Genomic DNA, 13606 nt, shown 5'->3' with positions numbered 1-13606 from the left:
GGACGGGAGGCTTCGTATTATGATAGTTTAACGCTCTTGAAACCCTGCAGAGGAAATATCACCCACCGGCTTATAATAAAACTGTTTAAAAGTTGATTCTGAGGACCAATACGCTGAATGCATAATGTCCTGAACAGTACATCCTAACATAAAACTCTTAGAGGCCATGGCGCCACGAACAGAATGCGCCCCAAACACCGGAGTATTAATACCCGCCTGCTGCATAACATATTTCAAACATCTGGCTATAGTAGCCGCAGTAATAGATTTGAATGGTTTCTGCAAAGCAATCAATAACTGCACCTGTAGGCTGGGAAGACCTTGTACACTCCTCGTAGACTTTAAGGCATTGCACCACACAAACGTTTTGCATTACTTGGAAAAGCATGATAATCAGCACTTCTAGACATAGTCTTAGTCCTGGCAGTAATATTAAAAGAGACTCCCTTTGGAGTAAACACTCTACCTGTAATGTCCAAGGCTTTGACGTCCGATGACCGTCGGCATGCCACAAGACATAACAGCATAGCCAACTTGGCTGAAAGTTGTTTCCTGGGTAACAGATCATTCTGGGGCCAACTATTCAACAGTGAAAGAACTAAAGAGACATCCCATAGAGAAGTATATTTAGTTCTCCAGTATTTGGGGTGTCTTTCATAGATTCACATGCCTGAATCATTCCCCGTCGTCGGAGTAGGAGTCCCACGGTATATAAAAAAGCAGTAATAAGCCATTTGTACATAGCAAATAACAGTTACAATAAACCAGGAAGTGAAGTAGCCTCAGCTACCAATGAAAAAACTTCCACATTAGTGACCATCCAAGTCATTATGTTAGACCAAACTGCAGCCAATCAGGCCACAGCTCCCACCTAGGTATTCTCCCCAGAGACCCAGGCTGTCAGATTTTTTACCGCACGTCGTGTGATAGGGAGTCTCTCTGAGCTCTGCTCAGTTTATTCTTCTACTTTGAAAGTTTCTTCTTTCCAACATGTCCACATCTAAGTCCCTTTTCAGGGCTTGTGACTCTTGTGGCAAGGCAAGGCTCTTCAAGGAAGACCCTCATTCTCTCTGCATTTACTGCTTGTATCCAGACCATCAGGCTAAGGAATGCAAGATTTGTCGCACTTTTCCAACAAAAACCCTCAGGGACAGAGAGGGTCGCCTCCTACTATGGATACAACGGAATAAGGACAAGGACTTGCCACTCTCTGAGGTAGGAAGTTTGGCCTCTATGTCTTCTATGGGATCTAGGAAGAGAATAGCTGAGGGTACAGTAACTACCCCTAAGGCTAAGGTGGCGAAACAGGCCCAGCACGCTGCTGAGGAACCTTCAACTTCTAAAGTGAAGAAAGCCTGTCAAAAATCTGTCAAACAGCCTGTCATTAAAAAGACTGTCCCTTTATTGTCACCTCAGAGGCCTACAACCAAGGCAGCAGCTTCTCTGCCGGTTTCCTGTCAGACTGCCACTACAGTGACTTCTACTGTGACCTATTCCTCACCAAAACCCTCTTTGGTGGTGTCCTCGGTGTCCTCACCTACTTATGTGCATGTTCAAATTCGTCCCATCTCGTCGACGAAGAAAGTTTCACCTACCGTCGACGAGCCTCCGTCGACGAAGCCCTCCTCAGTGTCGAAAAATCCCTTCCCGTCGACGACGACACTACCGTCGACGAAGAAAGCCTTGCCGTCGACGGCTTCACCGTCGCCGAAGCACCCGTCGACGGACTCCTCGTCGACGAGGAAGACTCCGTCGACGATCCAACCGTCGACGAAGAAGACACCGTCGACGGCCCCGTCGACGACGGCCTCGTCGACGAAGAAGATAACGCCGTCGACGGCCCCGTCGACGACCCCGTCGACGGCCCCGTCGACGAAGAAAAATGTTCCGTCGACGATCAAAGGTGTTCCGTCGACGTCGACGACGACGACGACGTCGACATCGAAAAATGGATCGTCGACGAGACCTCTCCAGCCACAGTCGTCGACGACGGCGAGTTCGTCCCTCACGGCCAAGTCAATGCCACAGGACTTCTCGGTGGCCCAAGGGAATCCAATGACGCCAAAACTGTCAACTTGCACAGATCTTCAAGTATGGTCTGCAAAGAGCAACCCCATATCGTTGCCTTCTCCAGCCACCACTGCGGCGATTTTACAACGCCCATCACAGTCTGCATGTATGTCACCACTCACGATGCCAGACAGGCTTTTGGATTCCGACGAGGACTCTGGTGGAGACTTATTTCCGGCAGCTACGAGTCCATCTGACTTGCTCATACACGTTAAGGAACAAGAGGAAGAGGAGCAGGTGACGCAACACACAGGGTTGGATCCTGCACCCCCGTCAGGGACACAAATGCCCATGGAATTATTTAGAAATTTGATGTCCATGTTGGATGACTATTATCAACGATTTCCGCCCTCGGAATCGGGCGAATCGCACATCACTTCCCCCCCGCCTAGAGGAACTCCGCATTCAGTCCCTCCTAACATGGAAGAATCGGTACATGCCCCATCCATGCCGGTACCATCTATTCAACCGGTGGATGACAACTCTGAAGAGGAGGCTCATGAAGAAGGAGAATTGGATGACTCGGATTCGTCGGAGTATGAGGATTATCAGGCTGACTCCCCTGCTCCAGATGAACAGCCGAAGGCTGAATCACCACCGGTGGATATTGCAAATTTCCATAGGATTATGGATAACGCTACCAAACGATTTCTCATTACCATGGAGACAAAACAGGATGATTGTTTCCTGTATGATTTCAAGAATCTCTCCCAAAGACAGAGCTGGTCGATACCGATCATAGAGTTTATTTGGAAAGAAGGTCTGAAGATCATGGTACTCCAAACTCTTTACCTCCAGTTTTGCCACGAGTGGATAAAAAATACACAGCGCCTGCTTCTTCACCGGCTTGCCTGATTGGACAGGCCAAGACAGACTCAGTCATTGCTCAAGCAGCTCAAAAAAGGGCGAAAAACCCATCATCTCAAATCTCCACGCCTACAGACAGAGACGGAAGACGACTCGATACCATTGGCAAAAAAGTTTCCACGATTGCAGCAACCACAGTAAGGGTTGCTAATTCTATGGCGATTCTTGGCCGATACGATAGGCAAATGTGGTCTGACATTTCGCCTTATATTAAGAAACTGCCTGAACCGGACCGGTCTGAGGCGATCAAAATTTTACAAGAAGGCGAGTGTGCATCGTCAGAGATCATTGACGCCGCAGTGGATGTAGCAGCTACAGGCTTCAGACAATTGGCAGGAGCCGCAGTCCTTCGGAGAGAGGGATGGTTGAAATCTACATCCTTTAGACATGAAGTACAGTCCAAGGTCTTAAATATGCCTTATGATGGCGAGTTCCTATTCGGCTCGCACGTGGATGAGGCTTTGCAGGCCATCAAAAAGGATACTGAAACTGCACGATCTTTGGGCACTCTGCAGTTTCGTAAATCTTCCTTTCGTGGCGCAAGAGGAAGGGGAAATTTCTCCAATAGGGGAGGATATTACCAACAGCGCAACTACACCACTTCTCAAAACACACAGAGGTACCAGCCATATAAGCAACAGCCTTATGGCCAAAGACGTAACTCTTACACACAGCCCCGAGGAAAACCAACATATCGCGGAAGAGATAACACCAACAAGAAGTGAAGTTCACTTCCTGCCGCCAAAGTGTCCCCGCCAAAAACGAATTGGAGGAAGAATATCCCAACATTACTCAAAATGGTCCAAGATTACTACAGACAAATGGGTGCTGGATGTGGTATCCAAGGGACACATTTTAGAATTTGTAAAAACCCCTCCAAATTCTCCTCCAAAAGGGCCGCCCCCAGCACATCTCAAGGAGCTCTTCATCCAAATCAATTCCATGATTCGAAAAGGGGCAATCGAGAGAGTACCTCGACACCAGAGAGGGACAGGTTTCTACTCTCGTTTTTTCTTGATACGCAAAAAATCAGGGGAATGGCGCCCAATCCTCGATTTGCGTGCCCTGAACAAATTCATCAAAAAATTGACGTTCAGAATGTTAACACTCCAGGAGATCCTACAGTTTTTGGCAGAAGGGGACCACTTGGCAACACTCGACCTTCAGGATGCCTACTTCCACGTCCCTATCTTCCCCAGACACAGGAAGTTCCTAAGGTTCAGAGTGGCTGGCAGGGATTTCCAATTCAAGGTGCTTCCCTTTGGACTACGTTCAGCCCCGAGGGTATTCACGAAAATGCTAGCACCCGTAGCGGCGCACCTACGATTGCAGGGAATTCAAATATACCCTTATCTGGACGATTGCCTTATCAAGGCCAATTCCTACGCCACTGCAAGCGACCATGTCCAAAAATGCCTTTGCCTGTTTCAAAGCCTGGGGTTTTCAGTGAACTTCGAGAAGTCAGATCTAATTCCATCTCAAAGAAAGTCCTTCTTAGGAGCAACGCTGGATTCCAAGCTCGCCCAGGTCTTCATTTCAAACGAAAGGCAGAAAAAGATCAGAACGATGGCAACCACACTCCTCAGAAAAGAGTACGTTTCTGTTCGGAGATTCAAATCTTTCCTAGGGATGATCTCTTCGTGCATCCCTCTCACTCCAAACTGTCGTCTGAGGATGAGACCATTACAAGAGGAACTCAGTCACCAATGGGTGCAGATATCGGGGTCCTTCGAGGATCTCATTACACTGACGCCTCGAATGAAGGACACAATCCTGTGGTGGAGTCAGGCACGCAACCTACAAATCGGCTGTGCCTTCCTCGCAGAAGTCCCAAGGTTCATCTTGACCACGGATGCCTCCCTAGAAGGTTGGGGCGCTCACCTTCAAGGGATGACGATCAGCGGCAAATGGGACGCTCAACAGAAGAAATGGCACATCAATCTGCTGGAGTTACGAGCCATTTTCCTCGCCCTAAAATCCTTTCTGGCAATCCTACAAGGCTCCACAGTGTTGATTCGAACAGACAACACAACGAGCATGCATTACCTGAACAAGCAGGGGGGCACAAGATCAGCCCGGTTGTCTCAACAGGCTCAAGAGATCTGGACTTGGGCTCTGGATCACGACATCAACTTGTCAGCGGTGCATGTTCCGGGAGTAGCCAATGTACTGGCAGATTCGCTGAGCAGATCCAAGAACAGCACTCACGAATGGGAACTGCATCAGCCGGCGCTGGATCGGATCTTCCAAAGGTGGGGTCTCCCCGATCTGGACCTGTTTGCAACTTATCAGAACAAGAAATGTACTCACTTTGCGAGCTGGATTCCCCACAGGGACTCTTGCGGGGACGCTCTTTCACTCAATTGGGAACGGATCTTTGCCTACGCCTTCCCGCCAATTCCGCTAATACCCAAAGTCATCAAGAAAATGAGAAAGCAACCGTGTCGAATTATCCTGATTGCTCCACGGTGGCCACGACAATATTGGTTCACGCAGCTTCTCCTTCTATCAGAATGCGAGCCAATTCAACTGCCCCGAATTCCACACCTTCTAACAATCCAAGAAGGCAAGGTGTTTCATCCAGACCCTCAATCTCTGAAATTATCGGCTTGGCTCCTCAACACCACGAGTTTGCGCACTTGAACATTCCACAAGACTGTCAGGAAGTCCTGGCCAATGCTAGGGCGCCTTCCACAAACAAAACTTACAAACTAAAGTGGAAACGTTTCTGTGTTTGGTGCCAAACTATGAATTTGCATCCAATGACTGCGAAGCCAGAAGCGATATTGCCCTTCTTTTTGCAGCTCGCTAAATCAGGTTTGGCGCACTCAACACTTAAAGTGTTCTTAGCCGCCATATCACGATACCGTCAGGACGGTAAGACTTCTCTATACTCCTCAAGGATAATACAACAATTCTTTAAAGGCTTATTTCGTATGTTTCCACCTGTGCGCCGGCCACCTCCATCTTGGCATTTAAATATAGTCCTAGCACAGCTTCTTCGCCATCCCTTTGAGCCTATTCATAAGGTCGATCTCAAGTTCATCACTTGGAAGGTTGCATTACTGCTGGCACTAACATCAGCCAGACGAGTGAGTGACATGCAAGCATTCACCACTAAGCCACCATTCTTGCAATTCACACCTGACTCTGTGATACTACGCACCAACCCGAAGTACATGCCCAAAGTACCATCGGATTTTCATCTCAATGAGCCTGTGATACTTAAGACATTTTTTCCCAATCCGCAGTCACCAGCTGAGCGGACTTTACACACATTAGACATTAAGAGATGCCTTAAATTTTATCTTTCAAGAACAGCTGCCATCAGGAAGACGGATCAGCTATTTGTGGCATATGGCAGACCAAGACAAGGCTGTGCTGTTTCAAAACAGACTATCGCCAGGTGGGTCTCATCCACGATAGGGTTATGCCATCAACAAGCAGGTAAACCCTTACAGACCTTACCTAGAGCCCATTCTACAAGAGCAGTCTCCTCTTCAACTGCGTTATTTGCTGGTGTGCCTCTCCCGCATATTTGCAGAGCAGCAACATGGTCCAGCAGGCACACATTCACGAGGCATTACTGTCTGGATTCTTCAAGCGACACCGATGCCTCGGTGGGGAGAGCAGTCCTGCGAAATCTGTTTCAGTAAGGTGAGCCTCTGGTGTTCTCTCCCACCTCCTTTCCACTCTTTACGCTTTCTTATGATGTTGCATTGCTTTCTGTTTATGCATGATAACTATGTTTTGGCGTATAAGAGCGAGATATTGTATTACTGCTAACTACTCGGATTCAGGCATGTGAATCTATGAAAGACACCCCAAATACTGGAGAAGAACAATAGTTACTTACCTGTAATCTGTGGTTCTCCAGTATTGGTGTCTTTCATAGATTCACATGCACCCACCCACCTCCCCTCAGAGTCTCACCCAGACTGTTATGATATAGCTGTATATACTCTGGTACACTCCAGTGCTACAAAAATCTGACAGCCTGGGTCTCTGGGGAGAATACCTAGGTGGGAGCTGTGGCCTGATTGGCTGCAGTTTGGTCTAACATAATGACTTGGATGGTCACTAATGTGGAAGTTTTTTCATTGGTAGCTGAGGCTACTTCACTTCCTGGTTTATTGTAACTGTTATTTGCTATGTACAAATGGCTTATTACTGCTTTTTTATATACCGTGGGACTCCTACTCCGACGACGGGGAATGATTCAGGCATGTGAATCTATGAAAGACACCAATACTGGAGAACCACAGATTACAGGTAAGTAACTATTGTTCATCTGGGCGGATTCGCTACCCTGATCCCTTTCAGAAGTTTGCAAACAAGCGGATGCATACCCACAGGTTTACCATCAATTTGAGAATGACCCGCCGAAATCGCGGAACGGAAGTTGTTAACTGAACGATATGCTAAACCTTCTGAAGCTTTCATAGAAAGGAAGCTCACAATGCAGGGTAATCCTGCCCCCACGGGATCCACGTGTTGTTCCACGCACCAACTAACCCAGCCTTTCCAGGCTGAAGTGTACCTCTTCCTGGTGGAATGGGCCCAGGCTTGGTCGATAAAGGCTGAAGCCTGCTCCGAAAATTCTGGCATTTGCCAACGTTTCCGGAAAGTCGCCAGGCCATCAAAGACAGATGCCCCGACGCTACCCCAGGGCTCGAAAATTCCACTCGACCGCTCGCATAGTCGAGGTAAATTTAACAAGGTCGAGCTGTTTTTAGGTCCTACTCGCCCTTTCTGGCGAGTAGGAAAACAAACCAACTTTTGTCCTCAGTCTGTGAAAACGGAGGAAATGTGACAAGATAACAATATTTAAAGGCATTTTTATTGCTCACAAAGTTAATGAGCGATAAAGATGCCTTTAAATCTTGTTATCTTGTCACATTTGCTCCACTTTCAGAGATGGAGGTTAAGTAGGTTGCAGTTAGGTCGAGGACATTTTTTAAGGTACTAGTCCTGCAGGACTAGTACAATTTTTTGGATTTTTCTAGCCCTGTACCATCAGATGCATCTCTCCATGAGGGCCCTGGAGTATCCTCGGTGATTCCGGGATCTTCCTGGGAAGGTCGCAACTCACTTCCGGGAGACTTGGAAACCAAGGTTGCGATTTCCAGAGGGGAGTCACTAAAATCACCTCCGCCCTCTGACGCACTATCCGTGAGTACACTCGAGGAATCAAAATGAATGGGGGAAACGCATAATTCAGGGCTTGGGACCAGTCCTTCGTGAAAGCATCCGTCGCCAGAGCCAAGGGATCCGGTCTCCAACTGAAGAACTGAGACATCTGCCGATTCAACCTGGAAGCAAAAAGGTTGATCTGGCAAGGCCCCCAAATCACCTGTAACCATTGAACAACCCGCGGTTGGAGAAGCCAGTCGCTGTAGTCCCTGAGGTGGCGTGAATACCAGTCCGCCACCACATTCGATTGATCTGGAATGTACTCGGCTATGACCGATATCTGATGACTTAGGCAATAGTGCCAGAAGTCCTTCGCTATCTCTACTAACATGGAGGATCTTGTACCTACCAGTTTGTTGATCTAGCGCACTACCAAGACATTGTCCATACTCAGAAGGATGCAACATGACACTTTCTTTGGTGAAAGAATCTTGATCGCAAATGAGCCGGCGAGAAGCTCTAAGCAGTTTATATGGAGATCCAACTCCCGTAGGGACCACTGTCCTCCCGTGGAAATATTTCCGCAACGCGCTCCACAGCCCTAACGGCTGGCGTCGGACTAGATGACTACTTCTGGAATGAAGCCGAAAATAGCCCGACCGTTCCATGCCTCTACGTGGATAAGCCACCACTGAAGCTCCTGACGGACCTCTGAGGAGTGAGGAACCAGGTCCGTGTACGAGAGACCCTTCAGCAGGTGCTGAATCTTCAATCTCTGAAGGGCCCAATAATGAAGAGGGGCGGGAAGATCGCCTGAATGTATGATGCCAGGAGAACCACTATCCTGGCAATAGCTCTCAGTGAGACAGTTTGTTTGAACAACCGGGCACGTAATTCCTTCTGTATGTCGCACAATTTCGACCTGGGAAGACTCAACAGAGCCGAGTGAGAGTCTATCACAAAACCCAGAAAATCTATCGTTTGGGTTGGGCAGAGAACGGATTTGGTCTCGTTGACCACGAATTCGAGATTTTGCAGTGTAGCAATTTTCATGTGCATTTGCTGCCTTGCCATGTCTTGCGTCTGCGCCATGATCAGTATATCGTCTAAATACACTATCATGCGAATCCCCTGCTCCCTGAGGTAAGCTACCACAGGTTTCAACACCTTGGTGAAAAACCATGGAGCTGACGAAAGACCGAAAGGAAGGACCAAATATTCGTACCACGGTCTTTCCACTGGAACTGCAAGAACCTCCGATGTGGAGGAAAAATCGGCACAGATAGATAGGCGTCCTTCAGATCCAGACGGACCATCCAGTCCCCTTGCTTCAGAAGATCTGCCAAAAGATGGATACCCTCCATCTTAAAATGTTTGTAAACCATGTAACCATTGAACTCCTTCAAATTGAGTACCAACCTGTAACCGCCACCTTTCTTCTGAACCAGAAAAATAATGCTGCAGAAACCGGGAGGGCCCTCGTCGCAGCGCGCTATCGCATGTTTCTGCAGCAATTCTCCTATTTCTGAATCTATGAAAACGCACTCTGTCTGGGGAAAAGAGAGATGCCTGGGGTGCCTGTCCTGAACGGGGACCTGAAAGAAATCTAGATGAAAACCCTGAACACTTTCTAAAATCCAAGCATCTTGAGACAATTGAACCCAATTTTGAAAGAAATGATGAATACGACCCCCCCAGAGGGAGGGGAAAATATCTGGAGCACTCACCTGATGATTTTGTGACTTGGAAGCCACCACAGTAGGCTCACCTGTTGAATCACCGCTTATTGAAGCGCTGCCTGGTAGGGTAGAATGTACCCCCACGGGTGGAATCCCAATCGCATTTACCACGGCCAATGTTGCCTCTCTGGGGGCCTTGGAAAGACTGGCGGCCAAACGAGCGTCCCCGGCCTCGTCCGGCCCTGTCAAAAACACCAGCCTAAAGGGCTAGCTTTATTCCTGACTGGGCTTTATCGAGTGTAGTGAAGGTACCTACGTATTTAGCCACATCCTTCACAAAACGGTCACCAAATAAATTGCCGTCCGCTAGGGGCCCCGGTTCCGCTGCTGCAAGTTCGGTGAGGTTGGAGTCCATCCTCATGAGGAGGGACTTACAGAGCTCCGTTGATATAGCGCAATTAGCGTTGCCCAAGAGGCATATCGCCCTCTGGGTCCATCCGGCCAGAACGTGCGGGTCCATTGAGTACCTGATTCTTGTTCCTCTAGGGCCAATTCCAATATTTTGGCCAGGGGCTCCACAACATCCAGGAGTTTATCCTGGCATCCCCTCCATGCGCGATCAATGCCCTTCTTAGGGTCCTTCGCGAATTGTTTCAAAAAGGTTAACATACTAGAATCTATGTCGGGAGTTTCCGTGACATTATCAGCAATGTCCGGTCGAGGGCACTCCGACCTGAGTCTATTCCTGACCTCCTTGTCAAAACTGTTTCAGAGATTGTCATGTATATAGACGGCGACCTCCGGTGCCGGTAGCCAATCGGATGACCTTGGGTGGACAATGTCTGCGGGGTTGAAGGTACAGGGGGTGGACACAGGCGTAACGGGTTCCACATTCTTGGACTTCTTAGCCCTTTTCCTGGGAGGAGATTCGTCAGGGGAGTCAGTGTTTGTAGTGTCAGTATCCGTGTCCGGAACCTTGGACTTGCTGGGGTCAGGACCAGGCAGTGACAACAGGGAATAGGAATGTGGCCAAGAGTCAGGTTGCGAAGCAGAAGGTGCCCCGTCCTTCCTATGATTAGCAGGGGAGGTAAACCCATGGCGCTTGGCAATTTTCTCCAACTGCTTAGTGATAGGCTTTAAAGCAGTTGCCAAGGCTTGTTGAACCGTTCCCGGAACTGGTTTCTCCAGGGCCTTGTTGACGGAGTCCTGGACCGAGGCGTCCAGGGCCTCAACAATGTTATCTTCAATGGAAGGATGAGCTACTTCCTCTTCATAAACATCATCCTCCTCATAAGTAACCCAATCATCCATGGTGGAGCCAAATTTATACATGGACTTGCTCATGAAGGTAAAATATAGTAGGCTTAAGAGGAGTAAAGGGGGGAGCGACCCCACAGCACAAAACCAGTCACCAAGTACCTAGCTCCTCAGCCAAAGGCTGTAGTCAGGTTTTTGCAGCCCTCAGGGCATAAAATGAAGCAAAAGAGCAGTAAAAGTATACACAGGAGGTCTGCTCCCTCCAGGCCCAGCGTTTTCTTGCAGCTTGCCAAGCGTAAGGAGTCAGCTCAGGAAAGAAATCCGAAAGAAATGACAGAAACCTAATGAAAACCGGGCAGTAGCGATGTGCGTAGCCCAATCCAACCAAAAACAAGCCCAATTAGGCTACGCACATCGAAACGAACTAAAAAACGAAACTAATTGCTCCGAGTGTGTTCTGGCCAATGAGGGGGGCCTTGGCGCTCAATGTGTAAGTGCTATTACCCCGCCGTCGGCGGGTCGGTACTGGTGCTGATATTAAAGCCCACAATGTCCTCGCTGCTGTCGCTGCACTCAAGAAGCCCGCCGCGCGGTAAATCAAAGCTCCTGCCGCCTGAAAAGGAGACGCGCTCCTCCCGTCTGATGGGGAAGGCGCGTAGGAAAGCACCGCGTGAAGCTCGCGCCTAGCAACACTCCAGCCCTGTAGGGCACACTGGAAAGCTGCGCGCACACCTCCGATGGCAGCGGGGTGGCGCGGGCGTCAGAAAAAACTGGCAGCAACCTTGCAAACACGTAAATAGTGGCAACAATAAGAGAAAAGTGCAAGCACCAGAAATAAAACAGCGCGACAGTGCGCGAATAAACTGTCAAGCAAAACACATACAGTGCATTAACATAATTATAGTAATCAAGCAAAAGGCACTTAACTGGCTGTGTGAGCAGCAAAGAAAGAGGAGGATATTCGGTATTGCCTAGGTCTTATAGCCTGTTACAGGAAGTGATGTGGTGTTTTGCATCATGGGAAAAGTAGTTTTGTTTTTGATATACAAAGTTTTCATTGGCTGCTGTGTGTAGCATTACAATGAAAGAGAAGCATAATACGAATCCTCCGGTCCTGTAATAGAATTCAAGAAGAGACGTTAGGGGCGGCTGCCCTCGGGGAAGAGGTAGGAGGCAGCCAACAGCCGGAGGGCCACCCGAAGTTGCTGGGCCGCCTCGTAGCAGATTTATGAAGCACTTGTATCTGATATGAGGACTTCTGGGTATGGGAAAAACAACCCTGACCAGGTAAACATTCGTTTACAGCAAGGAGTGCACTGTGCTGAAGAAACAGGGCAGCTAGTTTCTCAGTCGGTTGATGATTTGTAACATTTCCATGCTTTGCATCATGTCTGTGTGACATTTGCATGTATTTTGTGCAGCACGTCGGAGGGACACTTCACCGCAAATTTAAGTATTGACCTGGAGCACAGAAGCAATCTGCAATACTCAATATTGCCGGAATTAGTGCATTAAATTACATCTAATCAGTGTAGTTGCTTCAAGCGGTTCCAGCAACACAGAAGGTGACATATTTGACCGCTACAAAGTTTTCAGGTTTATCAACCAGTTCCATGCGCGAGTCTCCCTACCTGTAGTACTGAATTTATAATAAATAAAAGGACTACAGGGACCAAATTGCAAATATAAAACCTGGCATGGATTCAGTACCTATACATGGAAGAGGGGGTCTGGAAAGCTGTGTTGCTGTTGAACTGTCTCAATCGTTAAATTGCTAAAAAGCAGCCTTTCTGGCACCACAAGTCCTAAGCTATCTCTCCAGACCAGCTGGCAACACCGCCCAGCCTTCCATCAAGCCGGTGCAACAGTCTGTACTCCAGAACACACTCCATGCTTCTGGATTGCTGACTTCCAGACTCGTTTGCTCCATGGCTGTGTGACTTTCTATTCCCGATAATGCTCTCTCATATTAGGCTCCAGTAGCAAGACTTTCTCTAGTTCCCACAAGCCCCTGCAGCAGTTCTACGTCCCAACATTCTAGCTACGCTGCAGTAGTACTCCATCCTTTTCTTCCACCAGTATGCTTTCTTTTAAGGCCTCTTCAGCACTCACTTCCCTTACTTTTGCGGCTCTTCTCTTCTTTTCACTTACTTCGGGATGCCACAGCAGTTTCTTCCTTAGGGTGCTTTTATTTTAGCATTCTGTACAGCAGCAGTCACAGAGAATCTCCACTTCTATGTGCTCATTATAAGTGACAACTAACCCTGTGTTATAAACGTAAATTTCAGCCAGTACTATTTCTTTTTTAACCAATATCACTAAGCATACAGTGACTTATAAAGTAAACTACAAGTCCCAGAATGGCTACTACTGTTGCTTAAAATAGGATTCGCTCAAAGCTAGTCTTATCAATAAGCTAGCACCTATGCTTAGGTGTCTTGGAGCACCCCCCCTTTCTGGCTTCAGAGTATTTCCAATTGCAGAACTTCGCTGCCAAATACTCTGACCTCTGGGCCAGGTCATCAGTGTTTTGCGAGCTTGCGACCTCTACGAACATTAGTACTTTAACCGCATGCGTGCAGCCGCGATTTTCGCGCTGT

The 13606-nt window shown here is 48.2% G+C and overlaps 1 protein-coding gene across 2 annotated transcripts in view; it reads right to left on the bottom strand.

The window, feature by feature from the left end:
* LOC144770216 (uncharacterized) overlaps positions 1 to 13606 on the bottom strand; it is a 591183-nt gene that overhangs the window by 536157 nt on the left and 41420 nt on the right. The window contains exon 1 of one of the 2 annotated variants that reach the window (XM_078654542.1): positions 9798 to 11454. The exons of the other annotated variant lie outside the window; for it this stretch is intronic. The gene's annotated coding sequence lies outside the window, so the exon portion shown is untranslated. Of the gene's footprint in view, positions 1 to 9797; positions 11455 to 13606 lie in introns of those variants that run through there. 2 annotated transcript variants of the gene reach the window in all.

Source organism: Lissotriton helveticus, chromosome 7 (assembly GCF_964261635.1).
Source record: "Lissotriton helveticus chromosome 7, aLisHel1.1, whole genome shotgun sequence".
Taxonomy (NCBI): domain Eukaryota; kingdom Metazoa; phylum Chordata; class Amphibia; order Caudata; family Salamandridae; genus Lissotriton; species Lissotriton helveticus.
Note: the sequence above shows the minus strand (reverse complement) of the source record. Positions and strands in the feature narration are given on the sequence as shown.